The following is a 23038-nucleotide window of genomic DNA, read 5'->3' as shown; positions in this document are numbered from 1 at the left end:
ACGAAGAGCACTAGCGATAGCTCATAGTCACAGTCAAGAGTTAAGCGGACATAACACACGTTCACCCTATTGCATGGGTAAAGAACCTTCAGCGAGCCTACGGGCTAATAGTTTACACCTGCGTAAACAATGAACATTTTTGGTATAAAAAATTTGGAACATAATGATTATCTACTTAAAAATCACACAATTTATGCATTAAAAATCATTCTATAATAGGTAAGAATAATTAAGAATACCATCTATCGTCGTCAATCACCATAATTCGTGAGAAATATATAGACACCCACGGCTCTCTTGACAAAATTAGTTCGATAACTAGATCAGGTAGCGTTACCTTAAAAAACCTAACTGTCAAAATATTACCTATAATTTTAAATAAATGTTTACCAACAACTTCATTCAATAACTAAACAATTTATAAAAGAATAAATATTGATTGCGGCCAAAACCAACTGATATCGTCAACCACTCAATTTCGCGAGAATAACTTGATCACCAAGTCTTCATTTTCAATGCTAACTACCTTGCGAAAGTCAAACATGTTAAAAGTAACTACTTTTTGCTTTCAACTAAGATTTTAAATTAATTTTAATTGTATTAAATGTGTCTATTCTCCATTTGGCAGTTAATCAAACAATCACTCCAGGAAAATTATTTTTTCTGCCATTGGCTACGCAATGTGTCTATGAGGCATTAGATAATCCACCTCATTCAAGCAAGTTCAAGGGTGGTAGTTCTGATGAGGATATGAATGAATCGCAAAGGCCGCAGTCGTTACTTTAAGCCAAGATACGTTTCATCAAGTTCATTAAGTCCTCTTTACGAGCAACTTGTGCTCCATAATGAATCACTAAGGTTACCCTTCACCGCGCTTTCTCCCACTGCCCGCTGCCCAGATGCTAATAACGTCAGTCTTTCTCGGGTAATGTCACAGCTGTATGCTTAGCTCCATTGATACGGTTTGCATGCATACGTAAATTATTTTAATTCGAGAAGCTAAGTAGAAAATTGATTTAAATATTCGAAAACTGAACAATTTTTTTTAATATCAATAAGGATCGAATAAAATTATAACATCACAGCCATTAGACTAGAAAAACGATATCGCAACTCAAAAAGATCACACCTGTCATTTCAAAATGACATATAAACCACAAAGCCATAACTATTCACGACTAAACCATAGGAAGAAGCGATCAATATTTTTTCGCCTTTGGCCAAGCTACTCTTAGGAGCTCCCAAATATGATGAAAAAATCCATCTTCAGACAGGCAATCGTGTTTAATATCGTACAAACGACTCTAAATAGAAACCACTAAAAAAAATTTCACCGGCCCGCTCCAACACGGAAATGCACCTCTCTAGGTCTTCCAAGTCCAAAAACCTTCCGGCGCGGAGGCCTTGACTCCCAAACGGTTCAAAGCGCTCTTACATAACGCGCTATCCTTACTACCCGCTAGCATTTCCCCTCACCCGTCAGTCCACACTTCCCTATTGTCGCGCGCGGGCATCCCTGCCGTGAGGACCGGAGCGACGGGCTTGCCAGCGAGAGGATTTCTCTAAGTTTCCACGGACGAAATTTATCACCGGTCTACGGGTGCACGGGATCCCATGCAGTGTGATCTTCAGTTATTTAAAAAACAGGTATACATTATTTACGTGATTTAAGAAAATAGTCTAATTCGAAATATAATTCATCGAGAGAAAGCGTCTATATCCTTTTTCTTATAACCGGCCACAACCATGCAATAGCGCAGCCATGACGCAACCGAGAAATAGGAAATATCATGCATAATGCAACGTAGATAACGATTCATTTTCCATTGCGATTATTTTATTTTTCACACCTGATTTCATAATCCTGAGACTTTATAGAGGAAAAACCCAATCCGACAGTTAGATTCAAAAGCGTAAGCCGAATTTATTGCGGATTTATGTTGAACCGGAGATTTTTGAAGGAATTTAAAAAGTGTTTTTTTACCCTTTTTAGATTGTCATAAATAGACGCGGAAACCTTAATTTAAAAATTGAAGTTGATCATTTGAAATCATAATGTATGCATGGAATAAGGTTTTCCATTTCCACGCATAAGTAATTTTTACGTGTCCTCAAAAACGAAAAAGGACTAGTGTCGTAAAAATTCGACGACGAACTCGATGAAAACTCGAGGGAGCAATAGCGGTGCCGAAAACGCGTCGATTCAAATATTTTTGAGACGGATTGACGTCTACTGAGGTTGCATGAAATAGTTTAGGGTGTTTGAAAAAAGGCTAAATTTTGTTAAAAATTCACTCCGTGTATTTTCATAATCTACTCGCATTTTAAATATTTGAACGCAGTTGAAATTGAAATATCACAACCACATAGCTAGGTTTAGACTTAATATTCAATCAGAAGTGAACAAAAATGGCACGGAGTACTCGATTATTACACGAAGTAGACAAATAAAAAGGCATATTTATATTTTTCCATCGAACCAGAGTGACATTAAACAGAGCTCGTCGGAAACCAAGTGCTTTATAATTAATGTATTTTGGCCGAGGATCATTATTGGAATATGTGCACCTATATCAAAGGAAATTATGTGTAGATTCAATTTCAACATTCTACGCGGCGAGATATCGTGATACAAGGAGTGATACAAAAAGCAGTTGATGTGTTTTTTTATGGGTATATAAAATTTCGGCAGAAATCTGATTACTTATCCCATTTGAAGGCAATGAAATTATATGACTATAAAGAGAATTAACGTTGCAGAGTGTTTAGTGTTTCGAAAACACAAATAGTGTATGAATTGTTTTGTTTATGCTTTCTTTTTTTCTATTTTTTAATGAAAATATTCTGAAGTCCGTGCGATTTGGATGTGTTTTTTTATTGAAAAAAAAAAGTGGTAAAATATTCGAATATGTGGTGTTTCCAAATTTTTACCCTGTAAACTAGGGTTTCGGATGATAAATAAATTAATGTGACAGCATTTGATGGAGCTAAGGAGAGAAAAAAACAGCCGCGGTGCCTAATTGAAAGGCATCAAAATTATGAAAAACGTTGTCCAAGTTAACCAAAAAATGAAATCAATACTGTGTTCTTTCATACAAATCGGAATGCTACTATTTTTTTCGTATGCTTCGTAATTCAACGGGAAAAACGGTGAATAAATTTTCTCGTGAAGGAAAATCATTAGAGTCCTATTCATTAGCATTCGAATAGTTTTACTGAAATATCTAACCATAAAATAGTTATTTAAACGACAATATTACAAATTGTATTGCGTTGACATAGCTTTCCGTGTAACAAAATTCACAGCGTGGTGATAGATTACGGAATCTCTCGCGTTCTATCTATCTAACCATAAACTAGTTACTTAAACAACATTGTAGCAAATTTTATTGCGTTGACACCGATATTCGTAGAATAAAATTAAAAGCCTGGTGTTCTTCGATAGATTATGGAATCTCTCGCGTTCTATCCAACCATAAACTAGTTATCTAAATTAAAGTGTTGCAAATTTTATTATTGCGTTGACACCGATATTCGTGGTATAAAATTAACATTGCGGCGTTCTTCGATAGAATACGGAATCTCTCACGTTCACTTCCGCGCATAACTCTATTCATGGCTATCGTGTTTCGCGGCTCGAGTGATTTCACGCACGCTTAGATAAATAATCGGAGGGTACTCCGCCATCAACACGTCGTTTGCGACGTCCCTCACGCTACAACCATCCGTCTCAGATCTAATCACCCATGTCCTCCTACACACTCGTCAACGTACTCTGTGCTAATAAATCGCCACATTCCCACGGTGCGTGACACACTCTGCTACGGGCGCACTTGGGTGCAGTCGACTCGCAACGACACCTGGGCGGTCAGCGGTCGGAGGGAAATTAAAGCGACTTGAAATTAGTCCACGGCTCTCTCAAAACTCTTGAATTTCCAGCGTGTGTTCAATCGCGCAGTATTAGTTAACACCCACGCAACGCAGTTAAACCACATGGAGTGTTCTAAATTTTATTTATGGTCAATAATAGTAATAATTTTATTACTTCACATCACAATTGACAATAGCAAAATTGAGTAGTATAAAGTAGCCTCGAAGGATAACCTATTTAAGGCCACCTTCCAAAATAAAAATATATTACGCTTTACGTACAGTGTAATTAATTTTGTGTTACCCTGGTAATATATATTAACAAAGCTTATGTGCGTACATGAAAAAGAACAATGAAAATAGTATTTATAATTCATTTACATCAATATTTTATAACAATATTTGTTCTAAAATTTCTTTAGTGAGAAGCCAAGAATGTGCATTTTGCAAAAACTTTTTCAAAGACTCAGAGCTTAAGACTTAGACTTTCAAGTTCGTTTATGATTTATTCAGACGTCGGTAATTGCGCTGGAAGGGTCAAACACTATCAATCACTGATTCAATATGAAGCTCGCTTGGGAGAGAGTTCTTCACAGACTAAGCTACGTGCGTGAGGATATCACAAATCCAGGGTAGGGAAAATAGCTGCTTTCCCTGGACATTTTTTTTGTTCCCTGGGCTAGGGTTTTTGTTTGAAAGAGTCCGAAATGTTCATCCGAGTTTGAATCTGAGACCCTTAAAACAACAGCTAAACTTTCTACACTCAGAGCTAAAACGCTCTCCAACTGTTGCGGCCAATGAATGACCTCAATTCATTAAATTTAATCTACACGCTCGAGTGGGTCACCGAAAACACAAGTGACAAGGAGTGCTAGGATATGTATTCTGGAACAGAGAATGAAGGTGGTACATATTAGGGTTAAGATAGAATTAAGGCTTAACGCGAGAAAATTGAGTATTTTATTAATCCCCTTTGTTCCTGTAGTCTGTCTTATATTGAATCACAGATTTGAACAAAAATCACCTTAGACGTATACTAATGCTCTAAAACCTACGTGAGTATTAATTTTTTGTGTCCTCTCCGCTTTCATTATCCCCTCCTTCTTACCTCCATCGCCTGTAAAGGCCGTTTTACACGGGACACGGAATAGCGCAGGTTAGAGCTGCATTAATTTCTAAAATGGCGTGGAATTGCGCGAATGCATGAACTAAACTAGAACAGGGGCTATTTTGCCGTCTCGCATCCACGCATTCTCGCATGTGTTCTAGCAATTCACCGCTTTACACGACGCAATTTTGATTGCGCCTTCGCACGTACGTCAGATTGCGCAATTCCGTGTACCGTGTAAAACGGCCTTAAAAATCTATTTTGGGGTTATTATGTCAGTCTCAGAGTCACTGGGCTGATTGTTATTAAAATTATCTTGATTTCCATCGCGTTCAACTTTAAGAAAACCCATTTCATCTGTTGAGCACCACCGACATTAGCAATAATGAAACAACATCAGAGCTTGTCCAGTCATCGAGGAGAGCGGACATTCCTTACCGTAGATCCCTACGTGGAAGTCGATCCGTTAACCATAGTCAGGGAGGGTCACAGTGCGCAGTGGTCCGAGTGTAAGAAAAGGCTGGAAAACGAAGTGGATTGAGGCAAGTGCGGGGAATGGTTTCATTTTAAGTGCCCTAGATATGTGATTGAGGAGTGTGTGAAGGAAGAATTCAGAACACCAAGTGAAGATCTTAAAAATTCTTCAGGTCAGATGTCGTAGCATAAGAAAAAAAATATTAAATTTCAGCCACAAATTGAATAGTGTAACCCTGACTATGTAGAAGGCACTGAGTCACGGCTTACTGAAGATATCAACTCGAAAGGTACATTTCCGCTCGGATTCACGTGTATAGGAGGGACAGGAATGACTGGTGAGGAGGGTATGCATTAGCGTCAAGTAAAGCTTATTGAGTAGCCTCCAATGGGTATAAGGGCCAATTTTGAAATGCTTAGTGTTTCAAATGTCATTTTTTATAGTGTGGTGTTCGTATTAGCTATTTTTTTATCCTATGGGTACATTTTCTGCTCCTTTTCTCTTAGGTCGGTATTCATTCATTCATTTTAATTCTCATGTTACGATGAGTGTTATTGCGTTAAAAAGGGGCAGGACATTTTTTTATGGAATCGGTCCTTGAAAATATTCTAAACTTCACTAATTGGCAGTGTTCATAACGGTAGCAGTGAAGATTTCTCGGGTATTGCACCGCGTAAGGTCCTCCATATCACCTTCCAACGCTTCGACGAGCAACTCGCCCATCGTCTATAGGGATTCAGGAATCCAATGAATTCCTGGATTCCATGATTTATTGGATTCCTGAATTTCAGAAGACGATAGGCGAGTCGTTTGTAGAAACGTTTGAGGGAGATATGGAGGACCTTACCCGGAGCAAGACCCGACAAATATTCTCTGCCATTCTTCGCCGTGAAAGAACCAGACTCTGCATTCATAACGAGAGTCGCAGAAATGTTTCCCGGGTTTTCCACCGGTTGATGTCGTCCATGTCTCCCGACGTTTCGATCCGCGACTTGCTGATCATCCTCAGGGGATCTTCCGAATGATGAAGAAATACCGAGAGTCGTTTTTGGATTGAAAAGGTGAATATAATAAGAGCAAAAAGGGGTAATGTAAGATTTAGAGTACCAACTCACTAGCATATTTTTCAAGATATCATTAACGATAGACGTAATTGGGAGTTATTCCAAAAATCAGTGACAAACGACTTCCGCTGAATCCTCAGTTTAATAACGCTATAGGATTTACTATCCGTGTGCTAGTTTAGTTTTGCCTTTAGTTTAGCATAGTGTATATTTAGAATAGTGGTTTGTTAGTTTTGCCTCATCATGAATGTGCGCGTATTTGTTGTTATTACGAGTAATATTCAATGATCGTGTGGTGCGCACGTGGCGGTCCTCTCGCATGCTGCATGCTGGTGATTGATCCCCCCTGCCAAACACCCTAGAGGTGGCTCGCAAGATATTGTGTAGATGTAGATAAAGAATATTTTAGGTAGTTATATATCAGTGTCATTCCGAACATCGAATCCAATATTTATGTAATCGGCTTCATGCTAGATGAATACTACCCTATCCATCTTCTATGAGCAGTGTGTTGTCAAAGCATTCACATTCCTCTTCTATCTTGCTGCTGCCAATTCAATCTTTTGTCCAAGGTTCCCAATGGCCACTCATATACTAGATGTGGTCTAACACGAGCTATGTAACATCTCTCTTTCATATATTTTCACAAGGCATATCAACTTCATCGCAGTGTTTTGATAACTCCTTTTCTCTTAAGTGCGACGCCGTAAGTGTACTTACTTCGTACTTGCTAAGCCTGGTGACTTAATAATCACTACTAAATCCATGAACATAAAAAAGCAGTCCATAACTTATTCTGAAGATTGGACTATAGGAGCATTTTCACCGACAGTAAAGAATCGGTAATTGTGTTTTAAGAGAGGGAGTATATCCATTCCTAGAAAATATTCCACGCTTCCATGCGTTGCATGAAGCGGATTATTGGCATGGCTACTGGCAGGGAGTGTCCGGATATAGAACAAGCACTTGAGGAAAAGTAATTATCTCGGTGCTCTGATAAGTCAACAGACGGACTGAAATCCTATACGATACTTTACATTAGATAAAAAAATCTATTAGACAAACAAATATTCTCGAAATAGAGTAAGTTACAGACCAAAATTAGAGAGATAATAGTACTGCCTTCGCGATACTTTTCCCAGTAATTTAATCCATTGGTTGTCCGATATCTGACCCCAGATGCGATATCTTTTTCCAAACCTTCAATTTGTTCGTCGTACTCCGCAATGGGGCTACAGCCTCGAATGCACTGAATAATGAGGTCACCGACCATGAACGACCGCAAATAAAACGGGAAGAAGGAGGCGCGTGTTATCTATCGTAATTAAATTTTTGTACACTGCGTGATCAGATACGTGCTCTCTACGCACCTATTCTCCCTAAATTCAGATATTTCTTGTTGAAATGGCACGGACAGCCGATGATTGCATATAGGGAGGAGTTGCATCCATGTGGTTGGTGGTGAATTCACAAGGTTGGTATCTATGTATTGCGTCTCGTGGGGCAATGACATTAAATGCAGTCGTGACTCGTATTCTTGAATGTTCCATATTTGAGATACGTCACGCTATCTGCCCTAGATTTTCCCGAGAGGCACGCGTTAGTGATTAGAGTTGATTCTAGAAAAGGGATAGCAAGTCTCCTATGATTTTTAAAGGCGAACTACGTTTTTTAAACGTTTCTTCATGTTCATCCAGAAACGCAATTTTTTTCGAGATGAGATCCTATGTGACGACGAAGATTTGGGAAAATGGGAATATGACACCCGGGAAAAACTTATCTTGTCATAGTTTACGGAAGAAACAATAATTTCCGTTTTTAATTTAATTTTAAAGAATTAAATAATGGATTTTTAAAATACACACGCTTCATAAAAACGATTACTTTGCTAATTTTCTTCAAAATGAAACTTCTTCAGAATACTATCACTCATTCATTCTACACTAATATATAATTTGAAACGGAAGGTATTGAAATATTGTTACGTTCATGATAGTGAATACTTACACAGAGTTAATTCGAAGGAATTTTATTTACTTGCATTTGGATTTCCAAACACCAGCTTCCATCATAAATAATAATTTTTGTTTAAAGCGAAAATAATAAGTATATTTTTTGAACGGAGTCGTACCATACATCAGTTACAGCTCCAATCATCGGAGATATTAAAGCACATTTGGACATAATTTCAATTAAGACTACCATTGCAACCGTTCGCTATTCGAGAATGGCATTTATCCAGCTCATCATTTTCTTGCTCGTTCGATAATGGAACGGACCATCCACTAATTCGTGAGTATATTAGTGAGACTTTACCAAAACAAGGAATTGCATAAATTAATTACGACAACCTATCTATCATTCCTATGATAATATTCGAAGAATATCATTCTATTCTGCCGTCTGAGGATGGTAACGAAGGAATTATTTTATCATGCTGCTGGGAAAATTTCACCCCTAATTTAAATCAATGCTTTCACATTTTTTCTCTTTTAAGGATCAATAACGCCTGGCTCGTATTTAATGGCTACCCATACCGATACATTCTCTTTCACACCTTTTAACGCGACCATAAGTTCGTAAAATTTAAAGCAGTGCCCTTTACCTTTGGATATTTTATCACTTCGGGGTGTAGCTCTTTCTCCTGATGAACACAAGCATATATTTTGCGCCTCACTGGGAAGGTAAGAACTTCATTGACCTTCCAACAGTTTAGCCATTAATGAAACATTGGTCCCTGCTATCCACCGCCTAGACTCACATTTAGCAATAGACACACGCAGATATCTCGGCTCAAAGGGTTTGAGGGCACGGGGATTTTGCATACGTGCTTATATTATGGAACACTACTATCCTACCAAATCTGAATAAAATCGGCGGAAGACAATTCGTGAATATTCCTTACACAATTCCACAGAATACACAATACGAGTCGTTCGCCATGAACAGAAAGGCATGTAAGGCAAAACCTTTAAATCAAACATCAATGATAAAAATAAATTCAGCCTAGATTAAGTAGGACTGTTTTAAATCACTTAACAAGATAACACGTGAAATTCCACAAACTCCACGCTGGAATTGGCTTACGGAGTTTTGTGAAATGTTTATTTTTTCGGGAAAACCAGCATAATTGTACGGTACTTTATGACAATCCCTTTTGCCTATAAAAGAACATCAGTCACATAAAATTAAGCGGGCTTTTATACACTGAATTGAACATCATTTTCATATCCATCATTAATTCATGCGACAAAATATATCTGTCTACTCCTTTAGAAATGACTGGAGTTGCTTAATGGTGTCATCAAGTTAGTTCCCCATGTCGGTCAAGTTGAAAAGAAACTTCCCAAGCAAGGGAATGTGAATTCGTGCCAATGTGAGTGATTTGAGATTTCAATTTTCAATTTCGTTGCTTTAATGGCATAAATCAACTAACATTCATTGCATACTCGTTTCCTAGAGAAGATGCATTCAGAATAACCCGGAGTACTACACAGAAAGTGCTACGAATTTTCTCGGAGTAGCCAATTGAAAAATTGCAATCATAGATATTCCAAAGTTCATATTTAGAGCATCAGAAAATGAAACGAAAAATAATTTGCCCTCAATTCAATTCAAATTGTATATAAATGCACGCGCCATTTAATAAGTTCATTTTTCATTTTTGAAATAGCTGGAATTTAATTAATAAATTTTATATATGTTAGAATAAAATAAAAGTGAATATAAGCATAACGTTAACATGAAGCTCATCAATTGATACAATCTTCTCGGTTCTATGTAGTTCATAAGGATTGGGTGCGTCACCCATATAAGAAAGAAAATCATATAATTAGGCTGGTTCGATGAGATATGGTTTGAGAAAAGGAATAACAACGCATTACGAAGATTAGCGACACTCTTGGGTGGCTGGGAGAACATCAAAATTGTCGGTCGAGAACGTCGCTCAACAATTTACGCTGCATCGGTTTTCGCGGGAGCAGATAACATTACAGAGAAACGAGGGCAAGACACGATAAATAAAAACAAGGTGGGAGACTTGAATAGGGTGGGATGCAAGACGAGAATCCGTAATGTGATATCCGTCGGTAGCCAAAAGTCGATGATGGAAATATTTCGAGTAGAAACGAGTGAAAGTTTCCCGACCTCGCATTATGGCAAGAGAGAAAAACCGTTGGCGAAACGGAGTAGCGAAGTCAGCGAATGTCACGTTTTAAAAGCAGCCAGTGATCTGCTCATCCCTCCGTTTGTGGTGCGCTGAAATCAATCATCTCCTTTTTTTGTTTCTCGATAGACCACACGTCACTCGATCCTTCGAGTCCATGACAATTCGACCGCCATCAAAAATAAATTCGACCTGGGATTTCACACGCCCATGCACGAATACCCGCCAGCCGCCGAAACTGCACGCAAAGAAGAGAACATTTATTTTCCGCCAACCGGATATCCGATTGGGGCCACTCACGTAAACAATGAAGTCCAGCGGCGTAGCCAGGAATTTCGTTCGGGGGGGTCCAAAACCAGGGGGGGAAATTTTAGAAAAACAGGATACTAAGTAATGGGTTTTAAACTAATTTTAACACTTTTCATAATCGAAACAACTTCAATTGTTGAAGAAATATTTTTTAAATTCATGATTTCTCAATATTTTCTTTTCTTTTATGAAGGAAAATGATTAAGATTTTATATTTCGGGGGGGCTCGGACCCCCCGGACCCCACACCTGGCTACGCCACTGATGAAGTCCAGTAAGTTTACAAATAATGTTTTTTTTGCCAATAAAAACCATGATCATTTTTAAACAAATTGTATAAATGGAAAAGACTCTGTCACTTCAAGAAAGTAGTAGTTATATTCAAATGAAAACGCTCAACACAATGGACTTTTAATTTGTTTCTTTTTCATTTTACCATGAAATCTAGGCCCATTACCTTAGTTTACGGTAGGTAGCCATCATAGCAATAATTGGGCATACAACGTATGGTGAGCGTGTTATTTTATACAGAATAAAATAAGCATAAATGTAAACATAACTTTAAAATGTTGGTACAATATTCACCCTAATAAGCAAATAATGATGAAGTAAAAACCAAGATCATAAAATTGGTTTCTGGTTGTTGGAAATTTTATGAATCAACGCGAGATTGAGCAAGTTTTGTGTGATACAACAAACCAAATCTAACCTTCCGTGGAAGCGCAAAGCAATATAAGAAATTGAAATTTTTGGCCAACACCATCACAGGCCAGTAATCCAAAGATTGGTTTGACGCAATTATCCACTCCACACTCTCATCAGATAAACTTTTCATATTTACCTATTTCACCTCTTTTTAATCCGTAATAACATTTCCTGCGCCACTCATTCGGGGTCTTCCTTTACCTTTCATTCCTTCCAGAATTTTTTTGCGAGATAATTTTTATCACAATGGTCAATGAACTAGTATCACCATAAAGTTATCTTTGATTGCAGTGTTGAACGCAAAATGCACATACCATCACATTTTGGCGCACAGAACATCATTTATTCTGCTTTCAGAGGCGTTCATGGAAAAACGACTCGTAACGATTGTCTTCGAGAGAATTCTCCAAGCGACTGAAAGGGGACAGAATGGCGTACGTGATTTGCCTCGATTCTCTTATGTCTTCCGAAGCCCGAGGAAAAAATCTTGCGAGAGGAGGACAGCCTTACGCTGAGGCTCAATAGACACTGAAGCGTTGACAAAAAAGAACTTCAAAAGCAAAAATGTCAATGTCATGAGAAATTAATCCTTCCCCCTCAAGGAGAGACGATGGTGATTAGTTTCTCTTCACTTTTTCTTCATTTATCAAGGTATAATAATAATATTATTATATTTATTTTCTCAGGGTAATACCCCTTATAGCGACAGAATTTACAGTTCATTTACTAGAGGTTTTACCTTAACTTTCGTATTTCCAAAGATAAGTAGTTAGAAGTTTGGTATATTTAGATTATTAATAGGAGTTGCAGAGGCGTCCGAAAACTTGATGTCTTAATGATTTTGCTAAGGATTGGCGGATAAACATAAATCAACAACTGAAAAATATTCCATGATTAAAAATGACAAAGCTTCTAAAATTGTAAAGAATATGTGGTTTTACTATATGTCCTGGATGTATTTTCTTCATCTAAATAAGCCCTGGTACAACGAAACGACATTGCGCCGCTACAGTGCCATAAACACTACATTTCAGGTAAAAACAAATTTTACTGTTATCTGTCTGCTCTTAAGTGCCAGAGAAAGGATGTAAGGTTACCCCTCAGCGGCACTAGCCACAACCAAAAAATTATAGGGATCCGTGTAAAAAAAAGTTTCATCATCAGTATATCCATGTCGTTCTACCACCCTATAGCCACCACATGAAAGTGATCCCACAAGGCCAAAGGTCCACAATTTCACCACAAACCCCATATACCTCGAAATATCCTCACTCCCATTCATCAACCTCACAGTTGGCTACCCGACCAATTTAATGGTTTGCCTGAAGCTTATTCCCCGTAAGCTCTCCAATCAGCGAAAAGGATCGCTGCGAATATTTCAAAAGGTTGAATAATATGAATTGAATTATCATATTCTCGTATATAACACTTTTTGAGGAGGGTCATGGCAGTTTATTATGAACAGTATTTCTGCTATACAGCCAACAATCCATTGCCAGGGTCTAATTGAATTTTTTACATGTATGGAACATCGCGCTTTAGCAGAGCAGTGACTCATAGCCAACGATCCTAGAAGTACAAGAGTTTTTGAGTTTGCATTTTTTACCCCAAATTCTGAAAAAAAAACGATAATATCCACTTAGGGTGACGCTAGAACCGAAACAAAAAGCATTCACGATTAGTGTAATATTTTAACTATAGCAATATATAATAACATATAATTAATAATAAAATTATTTTATGTTTCAAAACAAATTTCAATTTATTTTAACGTAATAATTTTTATTTCATGGTCAAAATTTTGTCCTCGCTTTTTCATACGCCAGTATGAGTGACTTTTTAAAATATTTCTCTCAATTTCTTCGAAAATGTTTTTTTTTGTGTTAATGGCTCTGAAGAGATGTGCCTCCGTACCATAACAGTTGAGTGTGAATATACCAAGGTCTTGCAAATGGAGAACGGGAAAATTTTAGACATTTTAACAACGCGTAACATTTCTTCGTGCTTTATAATGGCTGAGTGGTTTGTGAACTTGTAAAGTACACAGCTGAGGTATCTTTTTCTACGCTGTAATAAAAAAAACAATTATAATTGTTCAAATAATTTTTTCAGTTATTCATCTCAATTAGTTTATATCTTAACATTTTTGAAATATCGACTCTAAGATGAGCTCGTGCGGATGGAATAATCAATGCCTGAAAGCAGTTCGTATATGTCGAGTTAAACACACAAATGTCAATGAAATCAATGCCCGCACGTTGTAGGCAGACGTTTCGTTAGGAGACTTTCCCAACATCTTCAGGGCTGATGATGTCGATATATCATAAGTGACCCTGTACAAATTCACCTTCTCCTTCAACTTGGTGGTCCTTGATTGGTTCGTATTTTTATTTGCATTTCTGCTTTTTTTGTGATCGGGTTCCAAGTGCTGGTTAGATGGAGTCCTTGATCTCTATTCATACTATTGGCATGAAGCCAGATCTCTATTGCTTCTTTGGTTATTCTGTCTTCTGAAGAAGGTGTATACCAAAGCACTACTGATATCGGCATAACCAGCCCTAAAGAGGTTGGTAAAGTATCCCAATGAAACGCTGGCCTACAACATACACATCCAAACCCAGTTCCGAGAAGAATACATTCAAGTCATTTACTGGGAAATAATCAGATTCTTTATCATTCAGGGCTGTGGTCTTACCTAAGAGGGAAAGTCGCTGAACGTAGGCAGTGCTCAGAGGGAGAAAGTACGAAACGCTTAAGGCTCGTGGTAATGATCCATTAAAGAAACACGAGTCCTGCTCTCATAAAGAGGACTCCATGAAATCAACGTCTAACGTCATCAGGAGACATGCCTTGATGGCGATGGGCTAGTCGGACAATGGAACGACGCGACCGCACTAATGAATCCTTCGAGCCGAGGGATAACCTCAACTAAGTTCACTGCAGTCATCGGCGATGAACCGAATTCTATATTGGAATATTTCGAAACGATAAATTTGCATTAATTTTTATTTAAAATAGTTACATATATTGGGTACAGGCCAGGGGCGTGACCAGGACGATGTGTTGGGGGCACTCGCGGGGTCTGTGGTATCGAACTTCCCTCTCGGGAAAATGTGAATATTTTTATTTCTAGAGATTACAATTTATGCTATTTAGGCACTTTAAATTACACCATTGATGGGTAGTCGGGAGGCTGTTTTGCTAAAAAAATACTAGGCTATAAAGAACATTAAGCATAAAAGAGCTTTTTTAGAAATGTAATCACTGTAATCGATAAATTTTACACAAAGCACGAACTTGGGGGACGTGTGCCCCCTCCTAGCTACGCCACTGGTACAGACATTTCCCCGATTTTGGCCCCCTTTCTTCACTGGTACCTCGTGGTCGGTAACGTAACTCTCTCCACCGAGCCAACATGTTAGTTATTTTCAGTTTGGAATTCAGAACAAGGAACCGGCAGCATAAAATATTTGCGCCACGAAGAAGAGTAAAGGGTAGAGCTTAGAGAGAAACCCGGCGTTGGCATTAGCCTCCCCTTAACGACAGTCGCCAAGGCATTATAGCTTAACATCCCATTCGACGGATAAGGTGCTATGCTTAACGAAGGTGGCTATCAGCGGGAGCCGTGTAAATATCTCCGTCACCTACATAGGGTACGTCTGGCAAGGTTGTTTACCTAGACTCTAACCCAGAAACTCACAATCATCAGTCAACAATCCAAAGATTGGTTTGACGCAGCTCTCCAATCCTCTCTCCTATACGATTGCCTTTCCATGGTGACGTATTTCTTCTCTTTCACATCCTTTATGACCTATTCTATGCAACTCATTCAGGGCAGTCCCTTGCCCTTGTTCCCTTTCACTTGTCCATCTACGATTATTTTCATTAGGCTATCATTCCTCATAATGTAGCTGACTAAGTTACCCCTTCTTCTGCTTAAGGTTTTTAGGAGACTTCTCTTTTCCCCCACTCTTCTTAGCACTTCCTTATTAATTACATGACCGATCCATTTTATCTTCATCATTCTCCGGTAGCACCACATTTTGCATGCTTCCACTCTCGACTTCTATGCTGCTGTCAACGTCCAAGCCTCACTTCCATAGAGAAACATGCTACATACATAGCATCTGATGAATTGTTACTTTACTTCTACGCTTGTTCACTCACCGACATTCCTGCAGGGAATTTTCAGGGGGACAAAACGCATTTATTTTAAAGCCAAAAGAGCAACACGATTTCGTCCTGGTGAGCGAGAGAAACCTCCCAAAAAGGTGGGACGCGACCTTTGCGCGGATAATCAAGGACTATACGTACCCCACTGCCACCAAGACAAGGCCGGGAAATGCCATAATCCAATATGACTAGGCTTTAAGGCTCGGAGGTATGTACGCGCGTGAATTTCACCTCTTTTCATACCGTGCACGATCCCCTTTCCTTGTAGGTCATTACCCAGCCCCATTCCCTGGCCGCTTCAACATGTCGCCGGCGGCGGGAAATACCTCGGCCATCGTAATACCTCGGCGAAATACCTCGGCCCCGGTGATAACGACCGATGACCAGAGGAGGGGGACTCGGCTATCTCTTTCGCGTGTGACAATTCCCACAATTCGTCGCCGAGGCCAGTTTTTGCGTAAGAGGATTAAAACAAAAACAAAAAAATAATGGAGAGGGAATGTAGGAAAAAACTAAGACCGTGGAGGTCTCACGCTAAGCCCCATTAAGGGACGGAAGCACGGTGGGGGAGTTCAACATTTTGAAAGGAACGAAGCCGCGCAAGTTGCGATTAACGGAGTTTATTAAATTTGGTTGGCTGAGGAATTCTGCGGAATAAAAGAGGGAATGGGCTCGGATAACATTTTCCCCTGCAAAGGACGGCTCCCTGCCTCACTACTTGTTCGAAGATCATCTTTTTTTAGTGACGTATTATGACTCATTCAGTGACGAGTGGATATTTCATTTAAATATATTTTGTCATCTTAAAAATATTTAAGGTATATAGAGAAGAGCTCAATAATCCTTTAACTGCATCTAATATATTGATAAAATATTTTAAACTACTATATAACTAAATAAATTAGATATATTTTACTCAACTTCACCCTGAAAATTTTCCGACGGGTTTTCGCGTGGGTCGGAAAAATTAAGGCAGCCTAAGTTTAGGTTTCCGTCTCGTTATCCATTCCGAATGTTATCTTGAGAATAGTCTGCCTTTATTTCACTAACCCACGCACAAAACCTGACACAAGTTTATTCATTTTATTCTCCCGAAATAAGTCTTAAATCATATATACTCAACTTTAGCCCTTATTGGCATTTTTTTTGCACTTTCAACAATTCTACATGGAAGATGAACCTTGATATTATCAATATTTTAGATACCAGGCAAATGCATGCGAGTTTATACCGAGGTAATATTTTCAAATTGAATACAGCCAAACGTTTACCATGGCCTAATTTCTACATTGCCTATGCCCTGAAGGATTTAAAACTATGAAATACGTTTAAAGCCAAAAAAGTCACAAAATAAACATGCAGGGCTACAGTGATGCGTCCCCTTAAGATTTGATGTCTCCACAAATGTAGCAGGTATATTCAAAACGATCGCAGGAAGAAATACTAAAAATTCCGAGGTTTACCATCCATTCAGAATTATAGCGAGTGAGTGCAAAATAAAATGCCGATACGAATCAAAGTTGAGTGAACTCGTCACATAACAACGGCGAATTATCTGACAACAGATAAGCGTGTTGAGTTAAAATACCCATGCATATATTTTAAATAAATCTTACCACTTAGATCGTCCGATTAGGAAAAAATAATTTTCTCCATCCTTATCTTTTTAAGGTTGACTCTCCTATCTATACAGGTTCGAGTTTAGAGAAAGCATGAGAATTCGTTTTTCGGTAAATTCAGGAATTTATGAGAATCCGTTTTTCCCCCGAACCATGAAGGACTTTAGCAAATGCTAGTCGTAATTTCCTTAGAGCACTTCCTTTTTATGTAAGAACGGCTGGTGTCCAAACACCCCCTGCCACACGCCCTTTTAGGCGGCTTGCGGGGTATTATGTAGATTAAGATGAAAGCACGCAGTACCGCAAGTGGATCTCCAAGGTGAACTGGCAAATTCCTGGCTGCCCTTGCTGGTCAGGAATAAACACAGTAACTATATAAAAAAAACATATAAGAAGATTTATAAGCATGCGAATATGTTTTCGAACCATATTTGAATTATATACTATATTTTATAGTTGAAATTCGAATTAAACATCAGATACCGTGATAGACAAAATTCTTTTGATGACGCAATCAAACCCTCCACCCCAAAGTAACTTTTTGGCCACTCCAGTTCGTAAATATATTTATTTTGGTTTTGAAAAAGTAGACATATCGAAGTGTTCATGATAAATGTAAACAACAAATGGTAATTTCCATAAATTAATATATATAACTCCAGGACCGACCATCGTTTCGACACTCTATGTCATTTTCAAGAACGGTAGTCGAGTTGTATATTAAAGTGTGGAAATCACCTTCTGTTGTTTATATTTTATCATGGATATTTCGTATTTCCACGAATTCAAGCCTGAAACGACTTCATACATATCGAAGTTCGGCGGCCTCACTATACGTTGAGACGCCTCCGGCTAAAACCCGGAGACGAGGAAGACGCCAAGGGAGGGTTCCTAAGTCTTTTCTTGGCCCTCGGTTAAAACACATCACAAGGTGGATTTTTATGATTCCTAGCTGCCCTTGCTGATCAGGAATAAACACAATAACAATAAAAAAGCACTCAAGAAGATTCTTCAGTATGCAAATATGTAATCAAATCGTATTTTTATCGAACATCATATTTAATAGTTTAAATTTCGATTAAATAACGGAGACCGCGAAAGAAAAAATTCTTTTGATAACGCAAACAAACCCTCTACCTCCGAGTAACTTGTTGTAAGTAGTGGTTAAGTACGATTGTAATATGGAAGAAGTAGAAATATCGCAGTTCGCTGGCCTTGCTGCACGTTGAGTAGCCTCCGGCTAATACCCAAAGACGAGGGATACGCTGAATTACATCCGGGAGGGTTCATATGTCTTTTATTGACCCTCAGTTAAAACACATACCCACCGGTGGATTTTTATGATCGCCAGACATGGCACATGTGGAATACGCAAGTGACGCAGGTAGCACATCGGCCCCTCTCTTAGGTGAACTCGCAAAATCCTAAGAATGCCGGCGCGTGGATTAAAAAAAAACGAGACACAGATTATAGCCGACGCTGCCGCCCAGGGGCGAGTGGGTTAATGGCAAGGGTTGCGCGTGGCTTCAGACACCCCGTGCCTCTCTTCCCTCACGAGTCAACGAACTACGCCGACAAGTCGGGGGAAGCTTTTGCCTTTGAAAGGGATGCCATTAAAGGAATGCCATTAAACTGATGACTAAACTTGGAGAATTCATAATTATAAATACAAAAGGACGTATTATTCTAGAATTACAAGGACCATTTTAATGAAAATATTTCCGTGGGAAGATCGCTAAAATAAAACACGTAATGAAACGTCTTTTGTATCGATAATATTGTTTCGGTTTCTCCAAAGGTTTTCCGGTATAGCGTTTGAAAAAAAAAAACTTTTAACTAACATATTTAAAATCGTTTAACCCTAGATTACTAAACCTGGCTCAGAGTCACGTGGTCACTAAACCTTCGTCATTTTGACGACGCTATTTTTTTTACCCACTAATGAGGTTATTTTTGTGTTTTAAACTAATTAATATAAAGTTTTATTATAATTAACGTATATTTTAAAGTTTAAGTCATACGTCGTTCATTGAAAATATTATTTTTTTGACAAATTTTTGATGTAGCGTGATGGGTAAAATATTTAAAATACCAATAAATTCGTATTTTTTATTATAAAATGCATTTTCAAAACTTTGAAATTTTAATTTGGCGCGTCGTAAAAATTACGAAGGTTTAGTGATCCAGAGTTAAAATATTTCTTTTATAATTTCAAGAAATGATACTCTGATAACACCATCCCATCGTAGAGAGTTCAATGGCCCAGATGTAGTTCGGAATTCATACTTGGCCAGACTTTTGATAAGTAGGTCGACTATTTGGAGGCAAACGACATCTGATGTCTCTGCGCCATCGAGGATAAGTTGAACCGAAAGACAGGAATGGGAAAGGAGAGAAATCCGGCCTTTCGGGCTAAACTAGATAGATACGGAGGGCGCCTATCCGCCTTCAACGAAGCTTGCCCGCAGCATACACTGCACAAGCACGGACTTATCAGAAAACTCAACCATCAACCAAGTTTTGAAACTAGGTTGACGGAATAGTAAACCAATATTACGTCACGACACCTACCAAGTTATATCAGATATAGTATTAAGTGTAGATAGAAAATTAATTCCCCACCATAGGGTAGTTTCCTTCATCAAAGAAAACGAAAGGCATTGATTGCGATTCGTTACCCACTATTAGTGTATTCATAATATACAAATAATTTCGTTTTATAAATACCGGTTTAGACGAATGGCAATGGTCCATTTTTATCCTCATTTGAAAACGGCCAGATTGGCGCCCACGCGATACCACTCCACGTGACGTCACAGGGACCTAGTTTCTATGCGAGTAGATTGAAGTTATACATCGTCTGAGATTACCAATGCATGCATGAGGCGCAGAGCTCAGGGTCACATGTCTTAATAATCACTTATTAAAACTGGCTAAGGTTGGAAAGTTCTCTTCGTTTGATAACGTATTAATAATCCTTATTTAAGCCAAGCGCTACCAGCAAGCAGGGTACTCAGCTACCCGCTAGCAGCCTGCGTCGTGTCAGCGCTCAAGCCTCCCTCAAGGTCACCTCACAGGGCGGCAGCGGGAACGAGAAATACGTCACACGGAGAGATTTCCCGGCATTCATACCTACCCGTCGCGTTTTCGCGCGCTTGAAAATTTTCACTTTTCATTTAATCGCGAAAAATAGATATCGTCATTTAAAAATCTAAATGCGTGGAATTAACTCCAGGAATAATAATCTTTCCATTTAGGCAATAAAAAAATAATAGGAAACCACCCAATTAACAATTCTCATTTTTATTATAAACAATTCGTTCCAGTGCATAAATTTGCGATTACTATGTCGCGATAGAGGTGCATCAGTTCGGCAAATGAAAACATAGGAACAACAATGATCATTTTGACACCACTCGATTACATAACATGAAATATGCAATCAATCTAAAAGACGAAATAATTGTGAAAAAGTAAGCAGCCAACGGGATGGTTCATTTTCTTCTAAAAATTAGATACCGGATTCGCGTCGATCCGGAGTTTTGACGTTCTATTACACTTTTGCGCTATATTTCGTGCTACACTCTGACGTGCTTTAAATGCAAGCTTTGAGGTTTATTAATGAAATCGTAATAGCAGAAAAATGACGTCAACGCAACTAATGTAGAAAAATTAACATGCTATTACGCGAAATAAACGCAATAAGATTGTAACTTGAAAACTCAAGAGAATTTTATCGATCAATTCTCTCAGCTAAGTTAATGATTAAATAACCTCCACTGGTACTGAAACGATGGAAAGACCTTATCCATCAAACATTTGTTGCTTGAGTCTCTTTCGACAATTCGGTAGCCCATAATTTATCGGTGGATTCTGTAGTTTAATGAAAAGTTGTGTTTCATGTCGAAATCGTAAAATCCAAGATAACATCTTCGTAGTAGTTTTTTTAGTGATGGGAAATCTTATCTACCTTTCATCGCTCGAATATTTTTTATATTTTCCTCCTCTATATTATTCTTCTGTCCATGATCCTCGTTGCTTAGCTGCATCACGCACATTTATATTCTCACATCTGAACACCTGTTTCCGTGCATTCTTTCTTCTCCTATTATGGACCTTATGCCTTTACGTGGGCTATAAACCTATTCATAAAGTCGAGACAGCTTTCGAATTCAACATTGGTCGCGCCACGTGATTCCTTTACCTATATGTCCGAGGGCAGTAAATCACCACACCAGGCACGATCTCATGAATTTGACTAGTTTCCGTCATATATCTTTTCATTAGAGGCATTGAGATGAAGATTGGACATATGAGTCGGACCTTTAGAACGAATTTCATATAAATCCTTCAGTATATCCTTTAATCGTGACTGAATCATCACTTCTTTGTTAAGGGCCTCTGTGAACCTTCACGCGCCTATGCAAACTCTATCCATTTTTTTATCCTTTACCTAAGATCACGAATTTTTCGAGCACTTCATTATTAATAGCCTGAGACACCAAAAAGATGCAACCAGTGGCGGATTCAGGTTGTTGTTTTGAGGGTGGGATAGTACATTACTTTTCGAAGTGCCATGTAGTTATGCAATACCTCTCAGAAGTAGTACGTCTGAGGTCTGATATGCGTAGACGAGTGCCTTTTACATGATCATCAACTTTGAAAAAAATGAGGCACAGAGCTCAGGGAAACGTGTCTTAATAATCGCCTATTAAAACTGCCTAAGGTCGGAAAGTTTCCTTCGTTTGATAGGGTATTAATAATCCTTATTTAAGCCAAGCGCTACCTGCTAGCGGCCTGTATCGTATTAGAGCTCAAAGCCTCGCTCCAAGGTCACCTCACACGCCGACAGCGGGAACCAGAATGACGTCACACGTGCTTTTCCCAGCATTCATACTTAGTCGTCGCGTTTCCGCGCGCTTGAAATTTTTCACTTTTCGTTTAAGCGCAAAAAATAGATATCGTCATTTAAAAATCTAAAAGCGTGAAATGCGTACTCCAGGAGTAATGATCTTTCGATTTAGGCAATAAAAAAATAAAAGGAAACCACCCTATTACGGAGGGGGGAATCGCCCTCCCCACCCCCTCTTCATCCTCCACTGGATCCAACCAACGAATCGTAAGTCGCTATTCCCAACTTAGCCCAGAAAAAAAATGAGATCTCAACTAGGAAACGAAATCCTGTCTTCCTATCATTATTTTACAAAGATCATACTTCAACTAGACATAAATCCCGTTTATGCAGGTGACTTAATAACAGATTAGTTAAAACCTCTATGGAAAATGCTTGATATGCATATAGCGTTATTGATATTTCTATGAAAAACTGTGTATAAATAACTTTAGACCTATTATCACAAAAAGGGATCTTCTCGGCGCATATTAGGCTCTAACAGTGATATATTGTAATGCCTCGGTTGAAAGTAAGTAATTTCCTAGGGAATATCACTGCAGCCAGTTTTTTTCTCGTAGAAAAATCTCGCACCATAAACGATAATGCATATTTATGGCATTCTTAAGGTGCATTTGCACTGTTTAAGATGTTATATAA

The 23038-nt window shown here is 38.5% G+C and overlaps 1 protein-coding gene across 2 annotated transcripts in view; it reads left to right on the top strand.

The window, feature by feature from the left end:
- LOC124159078 (protein scarlet) overlaps positions 1–23038 on the top strand; it is a 220434-nt gene that overhangs the window by 5080 nt on the left and 192316 nt on the right. The window contains exon 1 of one of the 2 annotated variants that reach the window (XM_046534606.1): positions 1484–1647. The exons of the other annotated variant lie outside the window; for it this stretch is intronic. The gene's annotated coding sequence lies outside the window, so the exon portion shown is untranslated. Of the gene's footprint in view, positions 1–1483; positions 1648–23038 lie in introns of those variants that run through there. 2 annotated transcript variants of the gene reach the window in all.

Source organism: Ischnura elegans, chromosome 5 (assembly GCF_921293095.1).
Source record: "Ischnura elegans chromosome 5, ioIscEleg1.1, whole genome shotgun sequence".
Taxonomy (NCBI): Eukaryota; Metazoa; Arthropoda; class Insecta; order Odonata; family Coenagrionidae; genus Ischnura; species Ischnura elegans.
This window is presented reverse-complemented; position numbering and strand designations above follow the sequence as displayed.